The following is a 14,183-nucleotide window of genomic DNA, read 5'->3' as shown; positions in this document are numbered from 1 at the left end:
GCAGATTGCCATTTAGAAAGGATGGAAATTAAAAAACGATTATTTAAAAAAGAAGACAGGAAGAATGGACAAACTTTTGGCTGCCTCAACTGAAACTCCTCAGATTGTTTTACGAGCTCAAAATCCCTAAGGACACAAACAACTCGAGCTCCAAATCTGTCAAAACTGGGATTTTTCTCTCCCTCTCTCCCTCTCACTCCCTTACTCGCTCTCCCTCTCTTCCTCTCTCCCTCTCTCCCCCTACTATTAGAAACATCGACAGTACGAGCACGACTTCAGGAAACGCTTGTTTCACGCTGAGAGCAGTTGTTCTGTGTCTGCACCATACCGGTCTCAATGGTTCATTAGCACGTCTCTCTGTGTCACACTATGTCACATCTCATTAGCCTCTCTGCTGCTTTGGGGTTCAAATCAAACAGACCCAATGTGTTTCTCAACGTGCTGGTTCCCACCCAGACCAGCCTTGTTCGTCTAAAACAGCGGTCGCTTCGCTGGCACACAAAAAAACACCGGAAACAGACTTTTGTTTTCAAGAGCATTTGTTACGGTCAGATGCTTGATGTTTCCTCAGTTTTATTACTGTAATCTGCTGCAAAAATTTGCATTACAAATGAAACTTAGAAATGAGAAGAAGCTCTCCTGATTTTTCCACGCTTTACATTAGCTCGAGTTTGATTGACAAGGGTTTCACTGAATAAGCAAAGGAGGAAAACCTGAAGGCTATTGGCTGGAACAAGTTGCTGGAACATAATTGGATGGAAAGATAGGCAACTCGAAAATTAGGAATTGACATTCCACTGGCACTGAGCTGTCTGTGTTTCTTAACAACTCTCAGAGGGCCTCGTTACAGGGGATAAACTTTTCGTTTTTCGTTTAAAAAAATCGTACCTGTTCTTGATCTTCCTGAACTTTTAAACTTCCTTGTGGATTGTGCCATTTTCTTTACAGGTAACATAGTCCCTGAATCCCTTCACATAGAGAATGTAAATATAGCTGGGACCCTGGATATGATCACCAGTTAAAACATAACACAGTAAAACAGGTCTCAGTAATAGAAAGTCTTGTCAAAACATCACCCACAACTTTTGGTTCTCAAAACACTTTCTCTCCAGGCTGACCTGGTTCAGTGGCACGCCATCACTCCCCTTTAACATCTTCCCATGAGGCTTTGCACGCCAAACGCTCGCGGTTAGACGTCTCGACCCATCACCAGCAGCGATGTCACAGGGAGTACCAGGACAAACTGGATTTGAACCTTGAACTTTAACCATGTGAAACAACACTGCATCCAATCCACTTATTGGAGCCTTACAGTCAAACTGTGTGTTTGTTCTCATAACCAACCAGAGGTCATAAACAGTGAAATGTGCCATGCCCTCTGGTCCTACCAGAGAGTAGGCCTAGCTGTGTCAACAGACCTGTCTGTGGGGGGGGGACTGAATAATCAGACCAAAATGGAAAGAGCCAAGAAAATGATGATAAACTAAAATTACAACATTGATTTTGATCCAAGGAGAACTTAACAAGAGACTGAGCCTGTTTAAAATGTCAGTCTTCTCAATCAGTTTGTCCTACCAGTTAGTCAATCAATATCAATCCTTCAATCAATGCTTCTCAAAATATGCAGTGAGGAAAGTTTTCTCATTAATATTAGGAGCAAGACTAGGAAGTTTAGGCCTGAGGGTGTGTGTGTTTATTTATGTGTGTGTGCAAGTAAGTGTGTGTGTGCAAGCATGTGTGTGTCAGTGTGTGCGTTGAGAAGCCCTGTTATAGTACTCACATCCTGCCATGAATAACACAAGCCACGTCGAGTCACATGGCAGACCCAGTATTTATTGATGTGTTCTGTACCATACCCTCTCTGGAGTCACAGACAGCTAGCTAGCCTACACAGCAATGATCTTGTATTTTACTAGTACACACAAACACACACACCCACCCACAAAAACATACACACACGCACACACACACATAGACACACACGCACACACACACACACATAGACACACACGCACACACATAGACACACACACACATAGACACACACGCACACACACACATAGACACACACGCACACACACACATAGACACACACGCACACACATAGACACACACACACATAGACACACACGCACACACACACATAGACACACACGCACACACACACATAGACACACACACACATAGACACACACGCACACACACACATAGACACACACGCACACACACACACACATAGACACACACGCACACACACACATAGACACACACACACACATAGACACACACACACACATATCTGCTCCCAGTTTTGCTTCCTACCAGACATGTGCTGTAGATGCTGATCAGGAGATCCAGATCAATATCTCCACAGCCAGGTTTCCTCCATAGATCCAGATCAATATCTCCACAGCCAGGTTTCCTCCATAGATCCTGCCTCCAGATAGCAGGACTGCCACAGACACCGCTTTCCAGAAAACAAGACAAATGACGGTGTGGGAACTTTACAAATGATCGTTAGGGTAAGGGTTGTTTTATGACTCATTAAGTTATAATAACATGATTAATGATCGAAGAATGCCTTGACTTATTAAGGTATAAAAACATGTGAAATGATCGTATGAACCTGGGACTTAATATCACGATGATGTTAAACCTTGACTTATTAAGGTATAATAACATGAATCAAGATGATAATAATCTGTGACTTCAGGTATAATAACATGAGTAATGATGGTACAAAGCCTTGACTTGTTAAGGCATAATAACATGAGAAGTGATTGTATAAAGCTACACCTCATTAAGGTATAATATCATGAATTGTCATGAAATAAAAGCCATGACTTATTAAGGCATAATAACATGTCAGGGGATCTATCCCAGCAGCTGAGTGCCAAGCGCAGAGAGCAGAGGGAAACTGAGATTCTGCAGGCCTCTTATCGCTAGGTCTGTAAAACTCTTGTAAACTTCTTCATCACACTAATACCATCTCTGGTCTGATCCTGCTCACATGAACTCTGCCTAAGTGATATCCCATGCGTACTAAAGTTACACCTTTCAATTTGAACTTTTATAGTTCTCTTTTATTGAATCATGTTCTTTTAGGACACTGTAGTTCGTGGCATTTGAGTTATCATACCAACTTCAACATCAAAGCAGACGAAAGATAATTGGCTTTATGGATTTGGGTCTCGCCGGGCTACGGAAGCGGTGAGTGTGCGGGGAGGAATGGGAGAGAAGGTTACGAGTCCGCTGCTTGTTAAATATCAGCCCCGGCCCTCAGGGAAATCTGCCTCCCGTTTGGATTTTCTTTTTCTTTTTTTTTCTTCCAGCTTCATCCGCGACTCCTTTAGTTCAAGCGTTCACATTCCTCATTTAGGATAACAGAGCCCCTCCACCGGGCTGACTCACACAGGAGGGGGTTAATGTTAATTAACATTCCGAAATGGTACAATGACTATGTAACAGACCCCACTGAGTACAGTTTACATTTATGCATTTAGCAAATTGTTGATCTTGCACTCGTACATAATACAGGCTATCAAATACGTGGGTTATAATTCAAACTTGGCAACAAATACGAATGGTCGTTCAGCCAATAATGGTCGGAACCACGAAGGAGAGATGGTTTGGATCAAGGTTTGTGTGAGGTGGAATTGCCGACGCTGTTGCTTCAATTCCTGTTACAGACACACGGTCTAGTCTGGAATAATGTGCTCAGTTAGGCTACTGTAGCCAAGTAGCATCTTTTCTTAACCTTTCAGGCTTCAGTGATAAATGGTCTATGTAATTTTAGATCTGTTTCACATACAGTTGTGATGGAGGGAGTAGTGTGTTTTATGTGAACAGTTAAGCTCTTGGCATGTTGCTGCAGTAATAAGGCAACTCAACACATAAATTGTTGTCTTAAAAGAACAATATATGTGTTGTTTGAACATTGAATGAAGTGTAAATATTTCACGTTTTGATTAGGAATACAGTGTAAGAAGTATTAATATAACAAGCAGCACTACATCGTTTTTTTACAGTTGACTCCATGAAATATAATAGTCATGATTAGGAGATTTATAACAACTGAAACATCTATGGGAAGAATACAAAAAAATTTAAATCGTTCCTTCCCAAAAAATACAACTGAACATATTTGGACAGTAACATCTAAATCCAGATCTCTCCAGGGGAGGCACATGTTATATGCGCACGTAGCAGTCCTTAGTAATCAGATCTTCCTTATATGGCTCGTCATGACAACAACGGAACAGGAACCCAAACCTTTCCATTCTATAATTCTGATTTCAGTGGAATACTACTGAAACCTAGACTGAAATGTTAGTAGAGGTATAGGTATTTGTATGTTTACCAGGGCCATTGTGGAATTGTCAAATTAGTCAATATCATTATTGCAATAGGTTCATGCTGTGCTTGTTTTGTACTGATACTTTTTTGGCTGATGTACTGTAATCCAGGACACGGCTATGCGAAAAGAACAAATTTCTGGACAGTTCCCAGTTTCACTGTGTGTTTGTATGAGTGTGTATGAGTGTGTGTCTGTGAGTGTGTGTGTGTGTGTATCTGTCTGTTTGTGCCTTTCCTTGTCTTTTCTTGCTTGTCTGTGTGCATGTGAGTCATCACACAGCCTCTTTTTTGACAGGAAAATATTCATGAATTATGATAACCATGTTGTGCCTTATCCATATACATGCAAATGACTTCAGCATATTTCTATTCCAGCCCCTCCTCAGACATTTACCCTCAGGGCTCATATAAGGATGGAATACTCTGATTGTTTACCAAGACCTTGATACATCCACTTTGGTTTTAGAGACTTCTTCAGTTTGAGGTGATGGGCTACTGCAGGGTCACCCAGAGCTCGATGCGTTCAGAGACGTCATGCTGTGTGGTTCGGAGGTCTTGGTTCCTGTTATCGTCCTTTACTGGGGGAGCCGGGGAGTCAAAAGTCAAAGAGAAACTCCAGCCTCAATCCCTTAAGGCCCTGGAAGTCTCCTCTAGAGAATTAACTAAAGTATGTTAAATGTTGGTTTTCTAAAACCTCTGGCTCATTGTTAATTGCGTTCTGTTGCTTCTGCTGCCTAAAACTGTTTGGAAATGAAAATGTAACCATCCATTACGAATAAAGGCTCCCGTCGATACCTCAGGCAGAGGAAAAAAACAAATTAGTTACGTGAAATGATCTCCATGGGTTGTAATTAGCAATGAATCATGTTCTGGTACTGTCTGGGGTCCTTTCCTGTTGCTAGGAAGCAACAGCTAAATAGACCTTTGCCAACAAACATAGTTTGGTTCTTCTTCAATACCCCATTTTCACCATACACAGAATATAAAAACAAGCTCTACAATAGCCACTTATCCAACTCAACCAGTTGCTGCAGTTTGTAATTTGTTGAAACTCAATACAGTTATCTTTGCAGGACGCTTATAATACAAAGTGTTGCTATTGATTAGGGTTGAAGCTAACCATAAACAGAGCACAGGACATGCCTGCAATGGGAGCCACCTAGGCAGGCCCTCCAACTGAAGTAAACACTGGCATTAAACAGAGTGAAGTGTGTTGTGGCTGTTTTTATGGAGCACGTTAATCACATTTTATGTCATGTTTCACTCCCTATCCTGTCTCACAATGCATCATGTCTCACCCCCTACCGCCTCTCACCCCTAACCTGTCTCACCCCCACCGTCTCTCACCCCGTCGTGTCTCACCCCCTACCCTGTCTCCCCCCCACCGTCTCTCACCCCGCCGTGTCTCACCCCCTACCCTGTCTCCCCCCACCCTGTCTCACCCCCTTCCCTGTCTCACATCCCGTCCTTACCCGTGTGTGTGGCCCCAGTGATGTGAGGACAGCATTGCTTCTCCAGATGGTTCTCTGTCCTTGTGCGCCTCCACCAACTCCAGCAGGGACGCTAAGAGGGGCGACTCGAATCAGTACGAGTCTAAATGAAAACAATACAAGTGCACCGTGGGGAATAAAAGGTTAGGGATCGGGGGGGGAAATTAAAATGTTCATAAAATATTACATTTGTCAGCAAATCCTCATCTTGGCTTTTGGTTGGACATCCAGTCTCACATCGGACTCCACCCCCCCCCCCCCTCCCCACCCCCCAACCACACAAGGAGACAGGAGGGAGGAGGCGAAGGAGGAGAGGATGGGGTGAAGAGGGCTGAGACTCGGCAAAGAGCTAAGATGCAGGGAAAAAAGCGAAGAAGAGGGAGCCCATGGTTGTCGGCCAGGTCAGCGTTCACATGGAAAGATACGGCAGGACTCCTTGGAGGGTCGTTGGGGGGGGGGGGGGGGGGGGGGGGGGGGGGGGGGGGGGGGGGGGGGGGGGGGGGGGGGGGGGGGGGGGGACCCACCAATGTGAACAGTAGCAGTTTACTACATGATGTGTGCTGTGTGAGCATGTGTGCACTGTGTGCAGAGCTGTTGACTCATACCTTCAACAGATCTCGACCTTCACCTCCAAAGCCCCTCAGCGTTTCCTCTGACTTCTACTCTCAGCATGGGAGCTGAACAGCCAGAGAGACAACACTCGCCCTGCAGCGCTACATGTTTCTTGTGCATTTTCACTGCAGTACATCATCCCTGTAATACCTTATCTCTGTAATGCATGATCATCTTAGTGTCTGGCCCTGCCTGCTGTGTTCAGACAGGGTTTAATCCATCAGGATCCCAATCAGAATCAGAAGTATTTTATTCGCCATGAATGCTTGCACAAACAAGGAATTTACTTTGGCAGGGAGGTGCATACATTGAACATATAGTAACATTGAAACTTAAATATGTGGACTAACTATACAAAAGGAGCAAAGTCTAGCTAATACTAAGGGGGGTCTAGCTAATACTAAGGGGAATAAAAAATAAAATATAATAATTACAATCTAACCTAAATATACAAGTAGCAATGTCAAACCAAAGGATCCTCCTCAGGCTGATCTGGTCCTACTTCTACGACAGGAAGTGGTCCATGTGCCAAACAGGAAGCTGCATCTTGTTCTGTGGTCCCAGCTGTGCTCTGAGCACCAAGTGTGTGTAAACACAAGGAGAACATCTGTCAGCGGCCCTGTCACAATCAGGGACAGAACCCCACGTAGATCCCTGCATGGCAAACTGAGGAATTTCCGCTTGTCTGGGGACATATACCGCTGTCCCAGCATCCTTTCCTCCCAGAGGGGTAAACAACATTGGAAGAGGCCAAGCGGTTACAGTGTGAGGTCATAGTTCACTCCGGGTGATAGAGTGTCACAATCAGCTTCTTGGTGCGGTAGCAGCCCAGAGAAGGATAGCAGATTGTGTCTGTGAATCTGTGATGTAATCTTTAAAGTGTGGTGGGGAGTGGAGGGGGGTGAGGTGGCGGGGGCTGAGATAAAGCCCAAACCTCCACCTTTTAAGAATTAATCTATGAGCAGCTGTGTGATTGTGATCTTTTGTGTGTGCGTGTGTTAGTGTGTGTGTGCGTGGGTTTGTAGGTGTGTGTGTGTGTGGATGTGTCTGTGTGTGTATATGCGTGTGTGTGGATGAGAAGACCATGGCTTCTAGTGCTATTCTGCAGGAGATTCAGGAGCACAGAGGAACACAGGTCGAGTCTGCTTGCAATTACCTCTGTCTGGATATACCCTGTCACTGAAAAAGACTGTTATTGCTGTGGAGAAGATTCAGAGAAATCCAAAGTCACTCTAAACGGTTTAAGTGCCCTCTCGCCCGACTACATTTTGATGAGATTTATATAGAGAAAATTGCATAATGGGATTTTAAAAACAGGATTAAACTGTTCTTTGAGGCTTGTTATTCTAAAACGGCTGTAAAATATGAATTCTTTTGAAGTATGTATTATTCGAAGGCATTCCATGCATTACTCATGATAGCAAATATTATCTCTGTTCATTATTTTACAACCATAATCAAAAGCAGACCTAAATGATATGGTTTACACTGAGAGCTCTGTTCCAGCAATCACCGACACATAGAACCGGATCTTCTGGTAGACATGGAAACCATTTAAAGGGTCCATGTAATCCAAGTCCTAGTGTTTTGGCAGCAAAAGGTCCTGGAGGTCACAGACTTGGATACTGTCTTATTATGGGATGTGATGTGGAGATGCCATGGCGATATACCTACAGTCAAAACAAACTGTGTGGTTGTGAGACCTGGTGGTCTGCATTCCCCATGGAAGTCCTCAGATTCCACCTTCCATCCAGTCCTGCCAGTGTTGAAGAAAATATCTCTCTCTCTCTCTTTCGCTTTATCACTCTCTTTCTCTCTCTTTGTCTCTTTGACTCTCGCTCTCTCAGTCACACTCTCCCTCTCTCTCTCAGTCACACACGCTCTCTCTCTCAGTCACACTGTTTCTCTCTCTCTCTCTCCCACTCTCAGTCACACTGTTTCTCTCTCTCTCTCTCCCACTCTCAGTAACACTGTTTCTCTCTCTCTCCCACTCTCAGTCACAGTTTCTCTCTCTCTCTCCGAGGATCAAATCGTTTGCTGCTCTGGAGTGGGTGGCAATCAGCACTAACCTTCTATGCACAAGGCACCCAATTGTTGAAATAAGAGCAGTGTTTTTGTGTCTCTGTGTGTGTGTGTGTGTCTATGTGTGCACCACTGAAAGGTAAAGTATAGCTTAAAGAAAACCAATAAAACATTTGTAGTCAACTATAAATGTTCTGGGATGTTGGGTTTGTGATTTGTGCTTTCTCTCCCCAAAATTCATTTGAAACATCTTATTAATGAAAGTCAATATCATTTTATTTATCCCTCTCGCCCAGCACTCTACAGAAGCCAATGTTCCTTGAAATGAGTTATTTTCTCCTCCTATCTCCCTGAGCAGCGATCCAGTTTCTGCCTTCTAATAGACCGCCACCTTCGAATTATAATTAAGAAAAACAGCTTCATAAGCACACACACTCAAGGAATAGAAGGAAGGGAGGGAGAGAGGAGAGAGACAGACAGACAGAGAGAGCCAGAGAGAGGGGAATGAGAGAGAGAGACGAGAGGAAAAAAGGAGTGAAGCAAACAGATTAAAACAGTGGAAAGTTGTGCTTGTTAGCTGCTGATAGAATGACTCATCCTAATATCTTAATTGGCTTCATGCGGGCAGGATGCCAAGAAAACAGAGGAGGGGTTTAGAGGCTGTCACTCACACAACTCTGTGTGTGTGTAGGGAAAACAGAATATACACAGCGCATAGTATACCGTGATTGGAACACGTGTCTTGTGAAGTGGTGATTGATTGAGCCCCTCCAAGGAGCCCCCAGACTGGGCTCTGGGTGACAAGCTGCAGAGAGATGTTCTCCAGAGGTGTTTTGAGATGTTCTGCGATTTTCTCAACTGGGGAACAGAACATCCGGAGGTGATGAAAGGAATCGCTCAGAGCAAAGCTACAGTTCATCTGACTTGCTGGATGTATGTACCCACATATTGAGTTTCATACACACACAAAAAGACCCATCTGCAGCTATAGTGTACACACATATTTATCTTCATGCAGGTCTAACATATCTCCATGGCCTAACTGCAACCATGTGTTCCTGTCTTCGAAGAATTTGAACTTTGAAAAAATATTTATGTTTTCCGACCCCCCGTCGCCCCCCCCCCCCCTCCCCCTCCCCCCCCCCTCCCATACACACACACACCACAACCACACACACACAAACACGCCAATGCACACATTCACACAAACTTTAACACCCAACACAAATGCTGGAAAGTAAACTGTCTGAGCTGGGAAATGTTGGAGTGGCATTGATGATGCTTGAAGCATCCTTCACATTATTACACACACAGACATTAAGGCACACACACACACAATCGCAAACATACTCTCACATCTGGTGCCGAGTGCTGATGCTGCAGTTGCAGTACACCAAGACACTGACAGAGATCCATAACACTTTCATCCACAGGTTCACTTATCTACAAAGCCAGAGAACAAGTTCTATAGGACACTGTCAACTGACTCAGCAGTTTAAGCAGAAACAATTACTGTATCTGGTCTGTCTAATCTATATATATTATCCTCTCCTCCTCTTCCCACCCCTCCCCTCCTCTCTGTTTCCCTCCCTTCCCCTCCTCTCCCCTTCTCTCCTCACCTCTCCACTCCAATCCTCTCCTCTTTCCCCCTCTCCCTTCCCCTCCTCTCCCCTCTACTCCTCTCATCATGTTTCTCAGGATTCAAATATCCTCCCAGTCGCTTGGCGGGGTACAATGTCTAGAGGCTCATCAGATGACTTTTTATTTTAAGGTTTATTTACAAACTTCCATACAAAGTTTATTTTTGCTTCTGTTCCTGTTTTCCCTCTCCTTTTTTCCATCCCTTGCTCATCCTCCTCTTCCTCCTCGCTTCATCACTTGGTGTCGCGCACGTGGTCGTTCCCCCTGCCAGATCTGGGTTTTCCCTGCCCTGGTGTTTCCCTGTGATGTCATCAGCTGCGCCTGTGATGTCATCAGCTGCACCTGCGTCAGGTTTCCAGTTTTCTTTTTTGTTTCTTTCAGCTGTGAACTTGAGGACTCTATTATACTCTACTGTACTGTATTTTACTACAATATTGTGTAACACTATTGTTTACTGCTTTACTCTAATCTGTTTTAGGCTCTTAAAAAAAAAAATTTAAGGTTGGAATAGGAAAAGTTGTAAAAAGAAGTTTAGAAAAGTTGGAAAATGATTTTCCAAAAATAACTTTGAATCACAGTTTCTAAAGGTTGAAAACATATTTTCGAAAAAAAGGTTCACATTTACTTTCCAATTGATTGCAAAAATGAATGTCCATAAAGCTAAAACCATGACATGAATCAAACTGTAAATGCACACTATCAATTCTCTATCCTCATCTATTCCTCGTTTTTGTTTTTATGAACAGTAAACAGGAAGTAATAAGAACGTACCAGACCTGTGGCTCCATGGGCTCTGCATGTGGAGAACCTGTTGACCCTGGAGCTGTTGGGGGCTTCAGCCAGGCTCCTCATTAGATCAGCTGTGCCTCGTGACCTGCGAGCCGTTAAGCTGAGCAGTGTCTGATTCAGCACACACCAGCAGCTCTCTGAGATGGGACACGGGGAGACAGACTTCTGCTCTGAGTGTGGTCTTGGTAGATAAAGCGCCACATGCCTCAAGCATGGTGCAGCGGAGAGTGGTGAGTTCAGTCCACTCTCTGACTGCAGAACCTTTCAAACAAAGATAAAACCGTCTAAACTCTCATCCATTCCAGTGATCATCCTCCATGCTGTCATCCATTCCAGTGATCTTCCTCCTTCGTCTTAGCCACAGCACACACTCAGCCAATCAGCACAGCCCATCCCACTGTCGAATAAAGATATGGTTGATTATCACAGACTGTGTGTGTGTTCTGTGTCGACATGGTCCACAGCAGGAAGACACAGATAAGCACATTCACACCAGCTGTCTCATAGATAAAACACATTCACACCAGCTGTTTCATAGATAAAGAGAGTTTGAACCCAGTGTGTGGATGTGTGAGGGCAGGCTGGGGGTATCATGGTTGCATGTAGAGAGGTAAGGTCATTGTGTGTGCTTGGAATGTTCTGGGGCCTTGAGGACCCTTGACTCCAGGGAGCGGCGGCTTGGGTTCCAGTGCATGTTTCACTGTTAGTGGGCCGCTGTTGATATCAAAGGATGTTCTCTTATCAATATCAGATGTATGTGTGTGTGTGTGCATGAGTGAGTGTGTTTGCAGTACTACACACCTGCACAAAATGTTCTTTACCTAAATCTAATCTCAGCCGAGCATGAGGGGAGGGGAGGAGAAGGGAAACTGACATTTTGGTGTTTAGAAGCTCAAGATAATTTCAACTAGACGGTGTTGACTGCTGTATTTACCTGATTTGATTATTAAATGAGACTCTGAAGTACATTTCACTCTTAAGCGGAAGACATAATCCATAACAAACATTTAAAATAAGGTTTCATTTCCGAATGTGGGTATACTCTCAGAAGCAAACTGAGGTGACGGCATCGACCCCAACCGAGCTAGATCATAATTAAATGGTTTTTCTTCTAAGACTAATTCCATTACCGCCAGGACCCCCTGCCAACTGAAACGGCAGTTGGAAGCCCATTGACAAACATACAAAAAGACCTCTTTATCAAAGGACCTTTTTACAGTGTCGCTTGGCCCCAGTTCTTTCATTCATTTCTTATATGGATTCAGGGATATAAATAGCATTTGGTTTTTTTTGTCTCATTGCTCCTCTGATGGACAGCAAGTATGAATGACATGAGCAGAACAATCAAGGCTGTGTTTGTGTCCCAAAAATGGAGCTTTAGATTTACTGTAGGAAATTCGATTAGATTCCAGTAGATTGACTGGATGGATATCTTACAAGGGAAGGGGATACGGTAACGCAATGTAAGTGAGCTTGTCCGAAACGTGATCTCGTCAAAATAATGATCTTAACGTTTGGCTCTGTGATTTGCCTCAAAGCTTACTCTGCTCCACCCCGAGCCAATCACATGCCCTAGTTATTTCAGGTGGAACTGCCCAATCTTTAACTTTCTAACATCTTTGATCACCTCAGAGGGGTCAGAGAGGGGATGACAGAACAAGCCCCCTTCTCACAACACCCTCATCATCTCTGCAAACTACGGATCACTGCGAGGGACAATCAGAGCTCCAATCCCACATACACAGACCCCCGCGTCCAATCAGAGCAGTAACCCTTCTGCCCTCCTACAAACCACTAGTTGAACCCTCTTTGAATCTGAGCACAATTTCCAGTCTCTTTCCGAGTCGGATTGAGGTAGTAATTGGTGTTTGGTTGTTGTGCGACACAGTTCTGATGTCTCCTCGACGGTGTGTTTGATTGTAGGTGTCAGATGCCCAGATGGGTTTGGCAGTTTGGATGTTGCTCTCCTTTCATTCCGGGTGGAGAGGACAGCTACGAATGAGTGTGATTTGCGGCAAAAGTGCTGAAGTGAACTCCTGGGAGCGACTCTGGAGGAGGAGGTCTCCCTGGTCCTACTCTCTTTCAGGTTTTCTTCATTTCATCTGGAACTTCTCTCTTTTGAGAGGTTAGCTTGAATCTGTGGAGTTGATTTCCCCGTCACTTTTTGACACGAGTCATTGAAAAGGATAAAATTCTGTATAAACAGGGATTTGATTAGACGATTATTGTTAAGTTTACCCTTTCACACCCACCTGTATGAAGCTTTTATGCTATCATGTCAAAAAAGAGGCCAAATAAACTGAAGTTGACTAAAATCATACCTACATAACATATAGTATATTTTCTTTTTGAGAGAAACACATTTTGTACTTGTAAGTCCATCACCACGCTCCAGGATGGCATTTTGATATGGTGTTATTGTAACACTGCTGTTTTCATTTAATCACTCGAAGAATGCTCCAATTATGTGGAGGAAAGGGGAGCATGTGTGTGTGTGTGTGTGTGAGAGGGAGCGTGTAGTGTGTGTGCGTGAGAGAGAATGTGTGTTTAGTGTGTGTGTTAGAGTGTGTGTCCCTCTCTTCTCCTGGAAGATATGATGGTTGCCAAATCATGCATTCCACCAGGCGAATGTGAGCACAGTCACATAGATCACATCTGGGCCAGATTGCTCTTCATAAATAACATCAATCCAATGTACTCTCTTCACAAATGACTGTGTTACTTTCCCTCACTACCTCCTCCCTCCCTCCAGACCTACTGGTCAGTTGCATGGACACTCCTATTGATTCCAGCTATATATGTGGGCTGAATCCATCTTTCAGATGGAGATAACCAGTCTCCTAAGTGTTTCCTTGATTAAGTTAAAAGCAAATGACCTTTCAAAGGTAAAGGTATGTGATCTGCTGAACTCTAATAATCTTATGAAGGATACTGCGGATGTCAGGAAGAATGTGCCAGATCGTATCTCTTCACAAATAGTAGGATGGTAGGGATTCACAGTTCTGCAAGGGTAGGGCCTTTTTTTTTTTACTTCAGCGCAGCAGCGGCATTAAACCTGGGATGTTTTATGGAACTATGGGGGTCACGGCTGTAATCTCCTCGACCCAAGGGGAGGCACTGGGGGCCTGTACCCAGCACTGCTCCCCTCAGAGGCCATGGAAGTCAATCATCTAATGGTGTGGATGGAGCAGTGGAGCGAGGCACCACATTAAACTGTCCAGTCAGCAGTTTTAAGAGTCTGTGCATGAGTGTGTGTGTATGTGTGTGGGTGTG

The sequence above is a fragment of the Hypomesus transpacificus genome, chromosome 1 (genome assembly GCF_021917145.1).
Source record: "Hypomesus transpacificus isolate Combined female chromosome 1, fHypTra1, whole genome shotgun sequence".
NCBI lineage: Eukaryota > Metazoa > Chordata > Actinopteri > Osmeriformes > Osmeridae > Hypomesus > Hypomesus transpacificus.
Note: the sequence above shows the minus strand (reverse complement) of the source record.